This window comes from Podarcis tiliguerta (assembly GCF_965153285.1).
Source record: "Podarcis tiliguerta genome assembly, chromosome: 4".
Taxonomy (NCBI): Eukaryota; Metazoa; Chordata; class Lepidosauria; order Squamata; family Lacertidae; genus Podarcis; species Podarcis tiliguerta.
The window spans coordinates 40,301,601-40,315,056 of record NC_139537.1 but is presented as its reverse complement, the minus strand read 5'-3'; the positions used below and the strand labels follow the sequence as shown (position 1 = coordinate 40,315,056).

Here is a 13,456-nt window from a genome sequence, read left to right as displayed (position 1 = left end):
TGTCTGTCCAGTTACTATCAAATCTTGTATATTTTTTTTTAGGAGGCTAGCCCAAGGCAGAATGAAACAGAAAGGAGCAATACTGGGAAAAAGAAGAAAAGAAAAAAATGCCCAGTGTGCAGATTCCCACACTTAGGCTGCAATCCTAGACTCAGCTGCTGGGGAGTAAATGCCTTTGAACGCAATGGGATTTACTTCTGAGTAGATATTACAAGACTGCACTGTCTTGTGCAAGACTCAAACTGTTATGGGAGTTAGTTGTAAGACACAACCTATATTGAATGGTCTCTGTATAGATAAAAAAACCTAAAGCATGCAAAATTTACACATTGTGACGTCAATGAAAGGAGGCCTGGTTGTAATAATAAACCACTGAAGATAATATTCTAGTTGTAAATCAACAAGGTATACTCATCAGATTTAGGAAATATATGAAGTTGTATAGGCCTTGTTCCTTGCTGATTTAAATCAATTCACTCTGTTACTATGTCAGGAAATTAACTGGAAGCTATTGTAGCTCACATGGCTTCCAATTAGTAACCTGGCACAAATTAAGGTTGTTAGTAACCTGGCACAATTACCTACGAAGCTCAAAATAGTTTGCAGCCAGGTTATTTAATGGAACACATCCACCCACACAAGTCTTCCCAACATTTAGGATAATCATCAGATTCCCCTGCTCCATGTCCTTTCCATTCAGAGCCATGGATGGTAGGATGATTGGTGGGGATAGGACAGGGCCTTTTAAGAAGTGGTGTCAAGGCTACCTTCCCCAGGAAAACTAGTGGGTTCACACTCTCATAATGTTTAGACAGATGATCAATATCTTATTTTAACCTGGTTTTTGGAATCTTTTAACTTTGCATCCTGCTGCTACAAATGATTTATTGCTGGGTTTTAATACTATTTTATTACAATACTTTATGTTTTTAATATATTGTAAGCTCTTCGGGGGGCTCTTTTAACCCAAAACATGAGATATAAATATTCAAAAATAAACAACTTGCACACAAAAATCAAATGCAAAGAACACAAATCCAATTCTCAAGCTTGGAGCTTATGAAGAAGTGGGAGATTTGTTTCAGCAGCTGCAGAGTGCTTTGGAGATGTTCTCAGGCCCCTTCCACGAATCCTTAAAGCCTCTCCTTAGCTCTAAGCAAGGGTCCCCATCACTTGAAACAAGGGCATGGTGATAATGTTTGGAAGCCACAACCTTTTGGGTGGCCACACAAAATTTGTATGCCCCTGACAAACTGAACTCCTTTGTTTTTGAAATTAGAAGCCTCAAACTTGTTGATTACTGAAGTATCTTTTTTGTTCTAAAAAGATTAATGCTTACACATACTTGTCAACTATTTAACCAATCGCTTTTTAAAGGTCAAGGGCACAACTACAATAATGAGATAGCCTATAGAATGCTGTCAGATGAAAGCACAGTAGGCTGTAGTAAAGGTAAAGAGACCCCTGACCGTTAGGTCCAGTCGTGGACAACTCTGGGGTTGCGGCTCTCATCTCGCTTTAGCTGGCGTACAGCTTCCAGGTCATGTGGCCAGCATGACTAAGCCGCTTCTGGTGAACCAGAGCAGCGCACGGAAACGCCATTTACCTTCCCGCCGGAGCGGTACCTATTTATCTACTTGCCATTCGTGCTTTCGAACTGCTAGGCTGTGGAGCACCCATCAAGGGTAACACCATGCCTCAATTCAGCTGCTCACTGTTACCTGGAGGGATTGGGAAGTGCAGAAGCAGAAAAGTTTTTACTTCCTCTAGTCAAAATGAGATGCTGCTGCTCAGCCAAGAAAGCAACATGACTAGTATTAGTTTGGCAACTCCCTCTTATCAGGAACCATTTCACTTCATACACACACCCAGATGAGCTCCCAGGTCACTCTTATTTGGCTTAAAACCATAAGTGAGAACAACAAAAATCCTGAGCATCATTATTTAAGAGTGCAACACCTTCCAAGTTCAATAAAGATAGTCCATGTTCACCATATTTTAATACACATGACTCATAAATGCAACATCTAACTTGACACCAAAATAATATGTCAAGTAGCACGCTTTAGATAAATGCAAATCAGTGTAAATTAGCTGCAGCTCTTCTGCTGGATTCCCCCCCCCCCCCCGAACACATTGTCCAGGTTGCTAAGCCCTACCTCAAGCTAAGCAAAATCAAGTAGATAAAGAGGAAATAAATGTACAGTATGTTGAATTAGTTTTACATTCCAAATTTGGTTTATGGACCAAAAATTTACCAGGTAGTTTTGAGCAAAACTAGCTCACATTCATCACACTATTCCAACCAACTGGCTAAATTTCATTTCATCTGTAAGCTGAATGGAAGAGCCATAATAATGAGAACATATATGCCATTTAAAAGCATTTCTTAGCACACCACACTCAGACAACAGTATTCAAAGTGATATATAAATGACGTTCTTAGCTTCATTTGTGGAAGTGCCCTCAGTTCCCCTCAGATAGAAAGTACTGAGGAACTACCCTCCAGGAATTGCTGCAATGACTACAGACTGTGTACACTTGAATATATGAATTAAAAATAAAGCTGAATGGAAGCAAGTGATATTTGTGGATGATATGATGTGCCCACGCTGCTATACTCCAATGTGCTTTTCTTTTAACTACTTTTACACAAATGTTTTCTACCTTGCCACCATTTTACAACACATTAAAATAACTCAAGTTTCAGTGCGAACCAAAATAGACATTTTTCCTCTCATCTTAACACAAGTTGATGGACTGCATTTTAGTCAGCCTACTCTGTTGTTTATTTAAATGGAGCATTAGTTTAGTAAGAAAAAAGTAGCAAACAGGGAGGTAGAATAAACTGAAGGCAAAGACTGCCAATCTGAAGTTAAGACAGCACACCAGAGTATTTAGCATTTCAGGAAAAAAACCAAGTTCTCTTTGTATACTACCCCTTCAATGCTACATCAACATTCAAGTGACCTAAAGACCAGACTCAAGAAAGGCTAGGAAAAAAGGCCCTACTGAATTGTGTGGCCTCTCCTACCTAATTCAGCTTTGAAAACTACGTACTAACTCTACATATCACAGGTCAAATCTTAGGAGCAAGTCTGTCTCCCCATTTACACAAATGGTTTTGGAATGTAAGAGCAATTAATCTATAACTTTTAGACCAATGCATAGTATGATCTAAGCTGCATGTGGTTCTAACTACAGAACTAAAAAATGACTGAACGTGTAAATTTCCAGGGTGGAGATAACCTCAACAGATTTGCACCATCTACCTACGCATGCAATTAAGCAAACAGGGACTGACCAATATTCACAGCACTTCAGGAGAAATTATCAAGCCCCTGATTTTTATCCCCCCCCCCCCCCCAGATCTGCAGCTCCCTTTAACTAGCAATGTGGAATAGTATCCTTGCAGACTGGGCATCTATTTCACAATCCCTCTGACCAGCATTGTTGGGGGGGGAGCACTATGCTCTCTGGTCATGTACAGAAAGACCTCTTAAACAGCTCTGCACACCTTACTTTCTTAACAGCCTTACGGAGGGTCGCCTACGGCCACCCCATTTCCACTCACTGGATCCACAAACCGTTTTCTTACCCCCTTGCACTTTTATTCTTCTGTACTGCCCCCTCAGGCCCATGGCGACTGCCTAGGCAGCCCAGAAGACACAAACACACACTCCGTCCCTCTCCTCTCCCCCCCCCCCCCACTACCTCAAAGCCTAAAGCAGCTCCTCACCTCCAGAAGCATCTGCAAAATCCTCCCCCTTTCAGCGGCGACCCACAATGGCAAATCCCCTTATTTAACTGGAACGGGGAGAAGGAAAACGGGGGTGGGGGAGTGTGAAGCGTTCCTTACCCCCAAATTCCCAGGCTCACTCCGTTTCTTCCACCCTGTTTTCCTAACCCAGGCTGCCTTCCTCCGTTACCCACAGAGACGCACGAGCCCCCCCCCCCCCGTCCCGAAAGGGCTGGCATCTCCTGCCCAGACACCCGCCTTGCCACAACACGCACCCCATCCACACACCCACCCAAGAGCATCCACATACTACTCCGTGTACACAGATAGCCCACCCGCCCCCCTTTTCCCAGACTCAAGGTTTCTCTCCCCCCCCCCCCGGCCGTTTGTTCTTCCCCTCATGCGATGGACACGCCTCCTCCCTCCGGCCTCCTCCACGGCTCTCCTTCCAACCCGCCCCCCCCCGCCCGCCCGCCTCGGGCGACTAATCGGAGCCGCCCCCACCCCCGCCTCGCTTTGCCAAGCGCCGACCCCTCCCGCCTCTTTCCCTCCCGCCCGCGCCCCCACCTCACGCTCCCCGCGCCCGCCCGCGCCAGGTTTTTCGACCAGCCCCCAAACTCCGAAACTTTCCCCCGAACAGGCAGGCGGGAGGGCGGTTACCCGGCGGCCCCTCGTCCTCTCGCCGCGTCGCCCCCCCCCCACCAGCACCACCTCAACACACGCGCGCGCACAGCCCGCCTCCCCACGGCCCGCAGTTTCCACGGGTGCCGCTGGCACCATGCGGAGGATCCTCCTGCCCGCCTCCCTCCGCACGCTCACCGCTCTTGCCCACCAAGGGCGGAGGGGCCTGGCCCGGCCGGGGGGCACCTCTCAGCCCCGGGCAGGAGGCGGCGGCGGCGGCGCAGCGTCTCCCCCCGGCGACGGCGAACTCGCTCCTTTCCCGCAAACACACACAGGCTCCATTGTCCGCCAGCCAGCCAGCCTCCCCCCTCCTCCTTCTCCTCCTCCCCCTCTCCCACATGGTACCGCCCATCGCCCCTCGGCCTCCCTCCTTCTCTTGCGCGCGCCCCCCCCGTCCGCTCCCCGCGAATGAAGCAGCCTATCGCGCGCGCGCTTCCTCCAACCCCCCCGGCCCACCCAATCAATGGAACGTCCCCTCCTCACTCACGGGCAGACTTTGACTTCTCCAAGCCATCGGGGCCGCCTCGCCTCCCCAGCAACGGGAATGGTAGTGTCCCGGTGGAAAGGAGAGGGGGGGCTAGATCCCCCCCTTTCCTCTCTCTCGGAATGGTATCAACTGATTCCTTAAAGAGACAGGCCTTGAATGCATGGGTCCTTCCTCCCCTGTAAAGCAGCACCGCCCTCACCTCCCTCCATTCATCCTGGCACCGCCCCCGCAATTAGCATAGGCCAGCCCCATACCTCAAGGTAGTTTTCTTTCCGCCGCCTCTTCCCTCTTAAAGACGCAGCCACTTCTTAAAGCGACATGCTGCCCTTTAAAAAAAATATTCTTTCCCCCCCACCACACACACACACCCCGCAAACCCATCTCCACCAGGAACTCCTCGGAGCCAGCCTGGAATCTCGGCACGTTTATTTCAAGGCATCAGAAGGCATAGAAGTGTCTCTGTGGCAATGCGAGGGGGAGGCACACGTCCCAAGCCTAAGCCACACCCAGGCAGGGCGCGCACACACAAAACACACACACACACGGAGGCTCTGCACACTTCCCACACCTCAGGGCCCCTCGTCTCCCAGGTACGGCACGCTGCAAAAGCACACACGACACCTCGCCGCGCTGAGATGCGTAAGCCTGAAGCAGGCTCTTACCAAAATCAAGAGACAGGGCGAGTGAGGCCGGGAGTCGGGCTGCAGCGCAGCACAGGGCGAACACACGTTCTCCTCCCGCCTCCACTTGCCCCCCCCCCAAAATAGCAGACACTGATTTAAAGAGCATGTCTGCACCATCCATCTCAATTGCAGGCTCACAAATTGGATTTTGCAGAATTAAAAGCCGAGCTCTCTGGCCGGGAGGTCGGGGTCGTTGTATTAATTCAGGAGATGCATTCCATCTCGGCGATCGGGCGGCCCCCAAATCTGATCGGCTCCCAGATTTATTCTCTCCTTCCAACCTCATACGCCCGCTCCCCCGTCTTGTGTGCCCTATTACATAAACCCTGCGGGCTGTCAACCAAACCAAACGCATCTCACGCTTTAATTTTGCTAGGTATACTCCAGATCCATTAAAATCTACGGAATTGTGGTCATTGGTTTCGATAGGTATGTGGATTGCACCCGTATGACACTTCGCTGGCAAAACAGACATAAAAAAGCCAAAAGGCGGCGGAGGAACCATGTTCATATTGATTTAATACAGCTCCTCTTGGCCTGTGGATTGTGGCTAGCTACAGATATCCACAAACCACAGTGGTTATAATGAATTTGCAGGGATTAGCTTCCAGCATTTTTAATTTCCACACGTCTTTACAATTAAACGGCAATGAGATGAAATGAAAATTTGTGCCTCCTTTTCTTGTCTCTAGGAGGCAGGAGACTTAACCCTCTCCACCATATACTCTTACTAAAGTTCAATTCTCAAGTCTAACCCCTAACATATCTCCCCCTGTTTCCTTTCCTCACCCTCACCTTCCAGTGGGAATTTTGCACCTTACGTTTTTGCCCATCCCTTCTCAACCCCCCCCCCCCCAAATAACAAAGAGCTGAAAACAGAATTTCCACACACTTTTGGGAATATAGCTTCCCATTTTGAGCATAATGGAATACAGGAGGCAAATCCACATTGTCTCCATTGTATTTTGAACTGGAGGCACCAACCAATAGTAACAGAAACAGCCAGTTCTTCAGCTCCCTTTGTAGCCGAAATTCACTGGGCACCACAGTGAAGGATGGGGAAAGATGTGTCTGTAAGTCATGTTTCTGAAGTACACAACAAGCACTGAATGTGAACATGGAAACTGGTAATTTAGCTTCCTAAGAACTTTGGTTTCCACCTAAAAAACAAACAAACAAGTTACTAGCCCTTATGGCTGCAGAAATGAATACACAGTGCCTGACACACACAGCCAAGAAAACGGAAGTGTGTGGGACATGGATGAGAGGGAGAGATAGCTCTGAACTGCTTTAATGGCTATAGTGCGTGAGGATATGTATTTAAGCATCGATTCTTTCACATACTTAAAAAACAGCAAAAAGTGTGTTCTCATTGTGAGCACTCTATCACATACACACAGAAATCAAGCCCAAACATGCTGATCTGTTGCACCAATAAGATTTGGGGGGCCAGTTTCAACTTTCTACAGTACAATTTAAAGCCCTTTGAAAACTTCCCAAACCAGTTTGCCCATAGACCATGGTGTATGTGTTTACCACAGGCTATGCCAGCTCTACAGTGCCATTTCCAAGCCTCTGAGAAGTTATCACGCATTTTATATTTCATAAGGTCTCATAGAAGGTTTTTGGGGTTTTTTAAGTAACTTGCATGCTGAGCAGATAGAGCTCATCTGCCCATGACTCACCCAAGAACCTGTGCCCATTGGTGGAGAAGGAAATAAATGCACAAATAATCTGAGTAAATGATCCTATCATAAACGGATAAAGAGAACAAAGTGATATGCATTAGGACCAAGACTACAATATCTAATAACAACAAAATACACATCTTTATGGAAGCATTGAGATGTGGTTTTCTAAATGTTTCGTAAACATCTGAAAGGCCCTGCAAATATTACTGCGCAGGACATAAATGGGAGGCTGTCTTTCAGAAAGCACAGGTTAAGAATCTGTTGTAATAATGATAATATTTAGTACTTATGTTGCACTTTATAGTGTTCCAAGCACTCCATGTACATTGTGATTCTTGTTACACTCCTCGAAAGTAGGTCAGCATTATTACACCCATATTGCAGATACAATTTCCATATCAGTTGCCTGTATCCACCCACTAAGTTTGCAGCTGGGGCAACCTCTTTGCACAGCTCACACTCAAAGACACTATTGGATAGCAGATCTCCTAAAATAATTTTTTTATTATTAATTTTTATTTTTATTTAGTTTGCTAGTTGCCTTACAAAGACGGCCTGGAGGCAACATACTAGAAATCTGAAACAAAAAAGTTTTTTAAAAAAACACACAGACACACATAAAGAATTAAGATTATAATGTTTAAAAGCATATCAACTTCATTTATTTAAAATGGGATTCGATATTTTCCTGGGAGGCAGGTCCTTGAACAGGCACTAGCCACAATTACTAAACAAAGCTTCCCAATGCAGAGACGACATTCCTTTGAATATCAGTTCTTGGAGGGTAGGCAAACAACAAGAGAACTTTTGCCTGAATGCCCAGAACTGTCTGGTTGACTACAGTTGGAAAAAGAATGCTGTACTAGAAAGACCCGTGCGTCTTTCCAGCAGGGCTCCTACATTCTTAAAACCAGTGCAACAAGCAAGGTTTATATGCTAGTTTTTAAAGAAGCACTTTTTAAAAATGGTGTTCTCTGTCCTCAGGCTAAAGAGGTGGAGTGCTTTCTGTCACCTCACCATTCCCCCACCTAGTTCCCAATTCATTTTGCTGCATGTGTAGGGCTTTTTCAGTGCTGGCACCCCATCTCTGGAGTTCACATGATATCAGAGAGGTTTGCCAGATTCAAGCACTGCACTTTTTAGTGCCAGATGAAGGCCTTTTTATCTGCCCAGGCTTTTTAGAAGTTTCTAATTGCTGTTTGATCTAACAGTTTTAAATCCTTTTTGCCTCCGGTTAATTTTGGTTTTATTGTTCTGCCCTTTACAGTTATTTGGTGGCTTTATGCTATTATTATATTTCCATCTGGTGGCAATGTAATCACTAATTTACCATTAGATATTCGGCCAAACTTATACAGTTATTACACCAGGAGGACACGCATGACCATAATGCCACAAACCAGTTCCTTGTTCGTTCACAACTGTCTTTTCGTTTTCAAAAGCGATTTCAGTGTGATACTGTTCAATTAGCTGATTTGTCTTTATAAACAATAACAGTGAGAGGTTTTTGTTATTGCAGTTTTGGCATACGTTCAGGTTCCTGATGATGCAAAAGCTAACTTCACAAGAGAGTTCACTCTATGCAGAGTAGTTTGCTGACATTGGCAACAAAGTTGTTTTTGAAGTCTAAGTATTCACTGAAGCTACTATTTATCTCTGGGTTCATGGCAGCATCTTTAAATGCCCAAGGACGTATCCTTCCAGTTCAACCCCAAATTGAAGCTGGATTGGACCTCCGATTCAGAAACTGTCAGGACTTTTGTGGCATTCTACAGAGGCCACATATTGTTCCACAGTGCAGAAATGAACAAAATAACCCACCAAATAACTTGTTTTCATAGAAAAATCTTTCTACCTGTCATTGTAACCTGAGCTCTTCTTAATTGTGCCTAACAGAGCACTCATATTATGCCAGGGCAGAAATACACCTCTGCTGCATGGCCAGGAGAAAAAGGGAACATACATACAAAAAAATATTAAAAATGCATTAGAATGATAGACACTCACACAGTGTCCCAGGAAACACCACCACAGCCTAACAACAACAATTTATTATTTATACCCCACACATCTGGCTGGGTTTCCCCAGCCACTCTGGGCCACAATTGGGGATTGTACTGCCACCAGTGCCCACATGACCCCCCATACAAAGAGCTAATGGCAATGTAGAAATCCCACTCCACCCTGGCACACACTCTTACATCACTATGTGAACAAGACACCATGTGAACAAGCCCACAGCTTGTAACCCTGTTACAGGCAGTCCCAAGGCAACCCCACAGTCTGAGGTTCAAATCCTCTTATACCATTCACACACACTGTTTTAGCTGCAAAGCACAGAGAAAGGGAAGGAGAAAACACACCCACATAACAGACTGCAGAGAAAACACACACACACACACACACACACAAAGAGAGAGAGAGAGAGAGAGAGAGCTCCTGAATCTTGAGACCTACCCAGAGAAAGGAAAAACTTTTTTTGCCAAGTAGCTAAGGGGGAGGAACCAGGACAGGCAACCAAGGCAGCCAAAGACACACACAGAGAGATAGCAGCAGCCTCCACTGGCTCACTGGACAGCACTGAACATCTAGTCCAACTCCCTGCAATGCACGAATCTTTTGCCCATCGTGGGGCTTGACCCTGAGATCAACATTCCAGAGGGAAGGCAGGAATATAGCCCCCTTCACCATTTATATGACAGCAAGGTGGGCAGACAGTCATCTCAGGAGCAAAAGAGAGGGAGCCGCAAACTCTGCAAGGCAGCTCCCTAACCAGTTGGTTGGAACAGAGCTCAGTCACTGCATGAGGTCTTTGTCCCGTCCCCTGCCTCCACACACACCCCGCCCCACAAGCACAGGGGATGCAAGAGGAACTATCTGCACAGAATGGCTCATGTTTTGCATGCTGAAGGACCATGCTTCAAATTAAGACACACACACCCCATCCTCATGCTAGAAAATAGGAGGGATGTTGGGCCTCCATACAACCAAGGGCAGCACTGCATGGACCAATAGCCTTGTCCCCGAATAGAGCAATTGCCTTTTGGCCCACTCTTTCCCCTGATGTGGCCATCCCCCACCCAATGTTGCCTCATATGCTAACCCTGTCAGGTAGCATCCTAGAAGGCTTCAATGCCCTTCTTGATCTCTTCTGCATTATACACATCCTTCGCTTTCCTAACCCAGTAAGTGCAAAATACACCCCAGCACCAATCCCATTTGTGCGATCTGACAAACCCCAGGGAAATGGGGTGATCGGGGGGGGGGACCCATATCCACCACCTTCAGCAAAGAAGCAACACATGTGGCAAAACTGAAATCCTTTATGGAACAGTCTCCAGGAGGCAGGAGATTCTGAAAGGGAAGTCAAATGTGTGGGATGGCAGGCAGGCACTCTAGTAAGGCTCTTGTGCCTTGGACAGTGGCAGGACAGGAAGTTACGGCACCAGCTCCACAGTAGAAACAACTTCACCTGTTGCATAACTGTCTGTTGTGCATTTTTCCAGGATACAGGAGCCTGCCTAGCACAAATATGTTAACATGAAAGAACAGTCAACAATATCTGGGTCGTTGCTGCTGATCACCAGGATGGGCTTGTCGAGGTGTGGGGTGGACCTCTCTACCTTTGGGACAGTGGCCTGCAGAGAGCCCAAGAAGACAGAAAGAGGACAATGAGGAATGGTCAGCAGCTGGAGCATGTAGTACTTGGATCTAGATGCACAGCAAGTGATTATGAAGCTGAGAAAATGAGTGGTGCTATCTAAGCGCGGACCTGAGAAAAACAATGCAGGCATATAGCTCCCCCTTGCAGATTGTAGCGAAACTGTGTGCACAAGGGAGGTTTGTTCTGCTCCGTGCATCTGGGTTGTGATCCTGCAAGGCAAAAGACCTCTTGAGCCTCTGCCCAGTGATGATAATGGTGTTTGCCAACAGAGAGCTTACCTGCATGTGGGAGTGAATCTTTCTCCTTTGTGGAGATTACTGCTCCCCACAGTTAAGGGAGAAGAGTGCTAGAGCAAAGACAGTTTGTGGAAGACACAGTATTCACTCATGGGAAAGTGGCTGGGCGAGACAAGGGAAACAGCTGTAGCAGTTACACATGAGAACAGGTGTTCCCCTTTCCCTTGCTTACTTGTGTGATGCTCTGTTTTGGCACCCCCAGTTTTGGGAATGGAGTCTGGACTTGAGTGTTTGTGTCTTGAGTCCTATGCTGAGGTCCTATGCTGTAAAGGTTCTATGCAGAAAAGTGCTATCAATGAGCTTAAGTTCATTCACTTAAATCTGCCTTGTGGAGACAGGCTGTTTTGCACAAGATACTCTGTGTGCAAAGCACCCTTTCCCCCATAGTTAGCCAACACCAGAGATCTTCCTTGTGAGCTATTAGCAGGCACATTGTTGAAGCCAGGCAAATGTAGTTATTTGCCCTCTCATCTGAGGGCTTGAATACACTTCCGCCTAGAAAGCACAGGTCCAAGCAGTTTTGCCTTTGCCGCACAACTTCCCCCTAGAAAACTCACTATTTGGTGATAAAATTGGAACAAACTGCAATCGGTGCAAAACCCGATTGCCGTTTGCTCCAATTCAGTGCTAAACAACGGGTTTCCCCAAAAGTAAGAATGGGCTAAATGGAAGTCTGGATAAGCCTTCTGTTGTGGTCTCCTTCTGTGACAGTCGTGGCTAACCAGTGGGCTATGGTTGTGCCCACCCCCGTAAGTTTTTCGTGGCTTCCCAATAATGTATCTTTAAAAAAGAATTATTATTATATTAGTTTTAAAAACAAAACAAACTATGAGTCCCTCACTATGATGCCAAAAGGTTTTGCTGTCGCTGCACAAGGAGTCTCCAATTTTTGTCCATTTTAAATTTTTTAAAGACATTTTAATTATTACTTTTAAAAGAAATCTCCCAGCTTTCATAGGTGCCCTGATGTGATTCCCCAATTTGTCATAATTTTCATTTAAAAAAAAAAAAAACACTGCACTCCCCTCTGCTGTGATTCCCTGATGCCAAAAGGTATTTTTCACCCCTATTTCTACTTAGAAAAGAAATAGTCACACCCCTTTTAAAAACTTTGGCCATGTCCACTTCGTACTTTCATCAATCCCACTCCGGCATGTGAACCCCTCCAGAGGGTTGGCCATCTGTCAACTTAAACATATTTTTTTGTCTTGGGGCATGTGCAAAAGTAGTTATCAAATACGTATCGGCATATCAGTGAGAGGAAACCCCGTCCAATCACTAAAGGAACACAAGAAGAACCTGCTTGACCAGGCCAGTGACCCATCAAGTCCAGCATCCTGTTCTCACTGTTGCCAACCACATGCCTATGGGAAGCCCATGCACAGAACCTGAGTGCAAGAGCACTCTCGTCCCCTGCAGTTCAGAACTCAGCTGGTATTCAGAAGCCTCTGAAAGTGGGTGTAATAGCCCCCTGGGGTTAATAGCCAGTGGTAGCCTTATCCTCCATGGGCTGTCTAATACAGTACTCCTTTAAAGCCGTTCAAGTTGGTGGCCATCATTGCCTCTTGTGGAAGCAAATTCCATACTTTAATTATACACTGTGTAGAAAAACTACTTTTTGTCTGTCCTGAATATTTCAACATTTAGCTTCATTGGATGTCCACAGGTTCTAGTGCTATGAGGGAGAGGGAGAAAATTCTCTAACCACTTTCTCCATGCCCTCTAACCACTTTCTCCATGCCATGCATAATTTTACAAATTTCTATCATATCACCTCTTATTCGCCTTTTCTCTAAACAAAAATGTCCCCAAAAGCTGAAACCTTTCCTCATCCCCATTGATCATTTTGATTGCACTTTTCCGAACCTTTTCCAACTTTACAATATCCTTTTTCAGATGAGGGGACCAGAAGAGCACATGGTATTCCAAATGTGGTCCCGCCATAGATTTGTATACTGGCATTATGATATCAGCAGGTTTATTTTCAATACCTTTCCTAATCATCCCTAGCATGTAATTTGCCTTTTTCACAGCTGCTACACACAAGGTTGACAGCTTCATTGAATTATCCGCTACAGCCCCAAGGTCTTCTTCCTGGTCAGTTGCCACCAGTTGAGACCCTCATGGGTGTTCAGTAAGACTTTAAACCTCAAAGTGCATCATTCTACACTTGTTTACACTGAATTGCATTTGCCATTTTACTGCTCATTTACTC

General features: G+C 45.9%; 2 protein-coding genes across 11 annotated transcripts in view; one reads left to right on the top strand and one right to left on the bottom strand.

The window, feature by feature from the left end:
• BCL9 (BCL9 transcription coactivator) overlaps positions 1-13,456 on the bottom strand; it is a 97,274-nt gene that overhangs the window by 29,980 nt on the left and 53,838 nt on the right. For 2 of the 10 annotated variants that reach the window (XM_083439216.1, XM_083439215.1), the window contains exon 1: positions 4,559-4,743. The exons of 2 other annotated variants lie outside the window; for them this stretch is intronic. The gene's annotated coding sequence lies outside the window, so the exon portion shown is untranslated. Of the gene's footprint in view, positions 1-4,399; positions 4,425-4,558; positions 4,799-4,907; positions 5,124-5,161; positions 5,400-13,456 lie in introns of those variants that run through there. 6 more of the 10 variants (XM_083439211.1, XM_083439210.1, XM_083439217.1 and 3 more) reach the window with 6 other exon arrangements.
• The window catches only part of PDZK1 (PDZ domain containing 1), a 191,053-nt gene that overhangs the window by 143,545 nt on the left and 34,052 nt on the right, over positions 1-13,456 (top strand). The window lies entirely within an intron of this gene.